Source organism: Phalacrocorax carbo, unplaced genomic scaffold (genome assembly GCF_963921805.1).
Source record: "Phalacrocorax carbo unplaced genomic scaffold, bPhaCar2.1 SCAFFOLD_84, whole genome shotgun sequence".
NCBI lineage: Eukaryota > Metazoa > Chordata > Aves > Suliformes > Phalacrocoracidae > Phalacrocorax > Phalacrocorax carbo.
The window spans coordinates 110336-117053 of NW_026990531.1; the positions used below are offsets into that span (position 1 = coordinate 110336).

General features: G+C 48.1%; 1 long non-coding RNA gene across 1 annotated transcript; it reads left to right on the forward strand.

Moving 5' to 3' along the window:
- Positions 1 to 3173: 3173 nt before the first annotated feature.
- On the forward strand, positions 3174 to 4812 carry LOC135311429 (uncharacterized). The gene is made up of 3 exons (XR_010371064.1): positions 3174 to 3253; positions 4265 to 4412; positions 4498 to 4812. It is a non-coding gene; the product is annotated as an uncharacterized LOC135311429 (long non-coding RNA).
- Positions 4813 to 6718: the final 1906 nt, after the last annotated feature.

Sequence of the window (6718 nt, forward strand, 5' to 3'; positions counted from 1 at the left end):
AGGGAAAGCCTGAGCTAACAAATCGGCGGTCTCTAGGTCCCCGTTCTGTAATGCCTCTAACCCGATTTTTCACCAGTCAACCTGGCTACACACAGCAGGCACAGAACGGTGACTAGACGTGCTCGGCTTATTTTCCTTCACCGGAGAGACTACATCACATAAATTTTCAATATCTTCACCTCCCTTTCCCAAGCTTATTCCTCCTCCGCTAGTTTCTACAGATGTAGATTTATCAGGGGCGGGAGGGGGGGGAATAAGGGGTTTTCGAGGTACGACAACTGGGATCCCCGAGAAGGGAGGAGAGAGATTGTCTAAGCCAATTCCAATCTTTCCAGCATTGGGGTCACAGCTGTCTAGCCGATCAGAGGCGGCTGTTGCTAATCTTTTTTCAGTTTTATATTTTTTCATACAGTTAATCACTTCCCACCAAGGTTTCATTAACTTTTCCGCTGTCTTATCGTCATCTATCACCAAATCCCACAAACAATCATCATAGGCTCTCCCTTGTTTTATTCCCATATAAAAGGGGATCCCTCCTGTATCCTTAACCTTAGTCATAGCTGCTCGAGCAACTCTCATCGCTTCTCTACACTTCTCTGGTCCCAATAAAACCTGTGCCTCCGTTCTAAAGAACGCTCCCAGTCCTAACAGTTCATCCATGGTAACGCCTTGAAGGGGGTCTCCCGGTGCCCTCTGGGTTGCAGCTGACGCCTGTGCCTCAGCTTGCCAGTGAGCCTCCCACAGCAATCTTTGGTGTGGCGAAAAAATCAACTCGGCAAGCCCTTTAATATCGGCAGGCAACAAGACATGTGCAGTGAACAGATAGTCCAGCATTTGTCTTACAGGCTCACTCGATACTCCGAACTGACTAACAGTGAACCGTAATTGGGACAATAATTTCCAGTCTAACGCAGTAATCTCCGCCTGCAGTCCTCCCCCGGGATTCGGTCTATAAATTACCGGAAAAGCGAGAGTACCACCGGCTTCAACTAATTCAGGATCACCCTTTTCTGCCCCCTCCCGCGCTAATGCTGCCCATGCCCCTCGCCGCTCCCGTGCAATGGCTTCTACCAAGTCAGATTCCGCTCCAGGCATCGGCTCCTGGTCTAAGCCGGGAGCCGGTACCGTTGCGGGCTGGTTATTCGCAGTAGCGGGAGTTGCAGGTGACGAGGGCAAGTTTGAGGGGTCTGCCGGCCCAGGGGGCAGGTAGACAGTTGAAACCGCAGGCGGGCCCGGGGAGCTAAGTCCCCAGCCTGAGCCGTAGCTCCGATTTCGCTCTTGAGCTGAGACAGCTTGCTGCACAGCTCGCTTTTCTGCTTGTATCTGCAATAACTCGTTATGTACTACCTTCCATAGCTTACTCATTTTCTTGGCAGTTTTATCATCCTCTAACACCGCCTCCCACAAACTGTCCCTCACCTTTCTCCACTCTGCCAGTTCATGCACCGTATGTGGGTTTACAAAGTGTCCCTTCTCGCATCCCCAGCTTATCAACAACGGTAGTTCTTTACGTAAATCTATACCCTTAATGTTACACCTCTCTAAAAGAGATGTAAAGAAATCATATGCTGCTTGCCTCTCCATTGTGCTCGTCGGCGCCGTTGCAGCTCCCAAGGTCTCGGCAGCACGTATCGGCTGAGCCCACCTATGTGGTCGCCCAGGGCACGCAGACTGAGCCCACCTATGTGGTCGCCCAGGGTACGCAGACCAGCTGCGCTGTCTGTTTTGCCGTCCCTCTGCTTGCAGGACCCGAACCCTACGCTGGACCGTCCGTGGTATCGCGTCAGGGTCACCATTTGACGGAAAACCAGCGGGAGACAGGCACCATCCGATGATGATCATCAAGTCTCGTTTATTGGCAATTAGCAAATATCTTTTATACCGTTCGTTAATTAGCTCATACATATTGCAAAAGCACAGCTCATCATTGGCTGGGAGGTAGATGCCAACTCCTCCCATGCTTATCTCTTGTGTTCAGCCTTGCAATTAGCAGTTACTTGTTTCTCACACTCCTTTACCAGTCAACAACAGCTGGGCCCAAGGTCGCTCCGACCCTGAGCCTGTCCTTCTACTTCAATGCCCGCTTTCTGCTAGCCGTTCCCGGGCTAGAGTCTCCCACAGGGCTCGATGATCTTAGGGGCCTTTTCCAACCTAAATGATTCTACGAGTCTATGATCTGCCTGTGCACTTTGCCCTCTCTGTGTCTAATAGGTTCCTACACCTACGAGCTCTTAAAGCAATAGCTTCTGTCTTCCCTTGTCCGGATCGACAGTTAAAACTCCTCTGGTGTCTTTCATTACCTTGCAATAATGAGATGTGCATCTCTGGGTTTGCACATCCAGTGATGCTCTGAGCACATCTCTGAGCCGGCTGCAGTGATAACTTTCACAGCCCTACACCGTCAAGAGTCGTCTGGGCAGGGTGCTGGGCCATCTTGTCTAGACTGGGCTCTTCCCAGAAAGGTTGGGCTAGATGATCGCTGAGGTCCTTTCCAACCTGGGATTCTGTGATCTTAGTAAACCTTATCTCCACCTTCGGCAGAACTCCCTGGCCCTGCTCTTTCACCCAGCTACAATCAAACCTGTGTCGTGGCAACACATGAGAATTCTTTGGTCCCTCATGTGCCAAGGAGAGCACAGGCGAGCCCTCAGATACATGCAGGTGATGAAGCCACCATTCTCAAGCAGTCGTGAAGAGCGGCTTTTCCTCACTGTGCTGTTGTCCAATAGGTAAAGAAATATATGCCACCATTTTGGCATTGAAATACTGTGAAAGGTGGAGAACAAACACTAGAAATCACAATCCCCTAAATTTCCTTTAAACTCTGAGCACAATAACTGTGGGGCATCTTTTTAGTTATACTATTAATACGCCTTTACATCTCAAAAAATTAACTACAGGTGCATGGCGGAGGCTTGGGCTCTGCTGCAGGAAGACACCGCTCAGTTAAAGGAGGAAGAGCTATTAAAAGACATGTATGACATCTGTCGGGGGATGGGACTAGTGGGAGACTTCCTGAGGCTGCCTTTCACAGACTCTGAACAAGTAAGTGTGGGCAAGAGGAAAATCTGAATCCCTTCTTTGCCAAGAGAAGAGGCAGGGTCATCAGATATGTTTTAAAATGTGTTATTTCTCATAGAAGTGTTTGGAGAAATTTTTACGGATTCATGAGATTCTTTTAGCCCGGCACCTGCAGCGTGCCAACTGTATGGCAGCACCACAGCTGAACCAGGCGATGAACGTTCATCTCATGGTAAGCGTAAAAGTCCTGCCAAGTGTGCCAGTTTCTCTCAGGGGTTACTGACCGGTTTAACAGCGCTCAGTAAGAATCCTGCTTTCTTTATCACACCCTTCTTTGAAATACTTGCAATAAGCCTCTGCACCTTACGTTACAGCTGAACCTAAAAGTTGAACAGAATGTGTCACTACTCCAAAGCTACCCCGTGCAGTTGGAAATTCTGTGTTCCAGGCTGTTGTTGACTCCACTTCGAACAGTTTGTTTGTGTCTGAGGATTAAATAAGTATCTCCTGTCAGCCACTCTTACCATTCAGATATTCAGCGACGTACGTTATGTAGCGTTCAGAAGATTGGAAGTTGTTTGGGTCACTGTGGAATGAAGAGTGTGTTGTATGTCATCGCTGGTATCTCGCACGCAACTCTGGGTGCCAACCCACAGGCAACGTTTGCATCATGGGTTGTTCTTTTTATTATTTCCTCAGGTTATAGCGTGAGGTCTGCAATTCCACAGCTTTTGTTTTACCACTTTTAGGACAGAAATTCTTACCTAACTTCTGAGTCTCAAAGTAGCCAGGTCAAATTCTGTGTTATGTGAACTTCTGTTGTGGTTCTGTGATCCATTTGCTGCTTTCCGGAACCATAGTTCTCCAGGGAAGCAAACTTGTGGGGTGGTTCCGGAAGGTTTAGGTCCTGCATTTGAAAGCTTCCATCCCGGGGGAAGGGGTGTGTAGGTAGCTTTCTCTTCCTCATTTTAATCCTCACTTCCTTTTGTCCAACGTAACCCGCCGCTGCCCTGGAGATTCAGTCACCTGGGGCAGTGGCGTTTCAGGAAAAACAAGGGAAAGGCTGCTGTTTTGTCAGCCGCGTGAAACTTGTGGGTGCTGACAAGCGTGTCAGAATGAGGTTCTGCAGGGTGCCGGCATGGTTTTAACTTAAAGTTGTAGGTTCTGCTATTATTCTAGTCTTCCTTCCACTTGGCTAAATATACAGGGTGAAACTTCTTGCTTTACGCTTTTTGTTCACCAGAATGATCGTGCTCCTCGCTGGAGACAGAGAGCAGTTGCCAGAAATTCTCTCTCAGCCCAGCACGGCAAGACCCTTCCTAGAGGTCAGAGGCAGCTGGCTGTAGAGAGAGCCAAGCCTTACCATCTGCCTTCGTCCGGACCAAGAGAAGGTAATTTTTAGGGGGGGAACATAACGCACAACTCACCATCGCTTTGATTGCACAAGGCTGATCGTTTTTCCCTCGTGCTTTACAGCTGCAAGACCAAAGCCATTCTCAACAGTAACAAAACCAGCTAATGCAGGAAATGTGGATCCAAGGGCACCTTTCAGCAGTCGTGTGTTGGCCAAAGTTAGAGAGTTATGGGTAGGAAATGAGCAGAAACCCAGTTGAGAGAGAGTTTTTCTGTTATGATAATGTTTGTTATGCAAAATACATATATTTATATTATGGTAAATCTGTTTAGAGAATTTAAGAGAGCTGAAACTAAAACAATGATTACCATCAAGCTATTGGTGTACACATCTTGCTAGACTTGATTGTGTGATCAAATAGTGATCTCTTCCCACTTGCTGACACATTTCTGCTTTGTTTCTGCCTCTTTTACTTAAAAATAGGCAGAACGATAAAGAGCAGGAAAGAGGCCAGTAGCTGTCAGATGAGTTTCCTACAGGTGGTGTGGCCAAATCAACCCCAGTTCGGGTATATTTGGCCTTGAGGGCAATGAAGGTCAGTTACTGCCCTTCTCTGCTGTCCTTTTGCCATGAGAAAAGACCAAGACCTTGGGCAGATCGTACTATAAGGGCATGCCCGGCGTGCAAATAAGGCCGCAGATAACTAAGTAGTTTAATCCCCCATCAGAACCCCTTCTCATGGAAGATGACTCTCAGGGTTGTCAGCGCACTCCATTTATTTGCTGCAATTCATCCCTTCCCATGTAACCAACCATAAATAGCTTCTGGTGGGGAAGAAGCAAGCTCCAGGCAGAAGCCAACCCATAGCCTCTTGTGAGTTGTTAGGCAATGCTTGTAACCTCTTAGCCTAGGCCAGTCGGAAAATGCAATGAAAGAATAGAATTTCTCGTCGTAAGATAGCATTTGTTTCTTATGTTGTTGGTACTTTTGTCTTCTGTGCAAAACTTGCAGGTTTCCATCGCAGGAATGCTGTTCTCACCAAAGCAGTCACGATAATGAGTGCCTTTGAGATGCTCGGAGAGAAATGTTCTGCGGTTCCTTCTGAATTACAGCTGTTCCTCAAATAAAAAGCGTTTTCCAATGCACTGTGCTGTGTGGGTGACCCATACGTGAGGCAGAGGGAAAAATGCAGGTGACGGTTCCTGATGTGCCTGTTGGTTCAGGTCACTCACTCCTGGGCTGTGCATCACCCGGCATGGCTCAAGAGCAGGCTTATCCCACAGCAGCCATGGGTGTGGTGTGCCTTGCGTTGAACTTGGTTTAAACCCAGACTAGACCACGACTTATTAGTGACAGCCCGATCGCTGGTAGTTTGATACTACAATTGTAATGTTAATACACAGAGAGAGAGGGATGCAGGAAGTAGGTGTGTGATTTCTGTGAACACCGACAGCACAAGCGTAGATGACCCTAGGAATCCAGGGCACAGGAAAAGCTTTGCTTCTGATCTAGCCTATTGGTCTCATAGCAGCTTCCTGAAGGACGAGAACGGCACGCTCATCTCCGCAGGATCCAACAGTGATGTGGGCCAGGTAAGCCTTGAGTCAAAGAACCAACTGGAAGCAGCTGTCAGTAATACACAGTTGTGGGTCAGTCAGTTAGTTTATCTCCCATTATTAACATTCATGTAAATGTAACGAACGGGGGATGATTCCTCCAAGCGTGCACACCTGCCATAGTTCCTTTCTGACATTCATACATGGAAGTTAACACACCGCACCTCTCTAATACATAATCATTGACCTGGCTGGGCACCCCCTTCTTCCATGGGTCTCTATCTCCGCCGCTTAAGTTTAAAGGTACAGTGTGATTTTAATTCACTGCGCATGCTCAAGAGGAGTGGGATGGGGGTCAGCCCTTTCATCCCTCAGTTGAGTCGGGGGTCACTATCTCCCGCTGTTGGAATTACCTTTCCCCCAGTGACTCTGCGTGGGCAAATGTGCAGTTTTTCAGGGCCTTCTGGGGCCAGAAGTTCCCTTTGATCACTGCTGACTGAGTTGGGGCCTTCCCTTCACACCCTTCTTTGTAGCAGGATGTTCCCACTGTCAGTCCTTGAAGTTCTACTGATTTGTATTCTTTTAGGAGGTTCCTGTCAATGGGGCAGTCATTGCTAATAGCCTCCTCTCTGGCCCAAGCATTGTTTATTATCTTGTTAAAATTCTCAGGTGTTACCTTCTCCTCCTGACTCACTCGCTCTCACTGCTATTCTCACTTGAATAGCAAAGGCTATTAAAGACCAAGGGAACAAGCTCAGCCAAGACCTGCTGAGCAGACGCCCAAGCT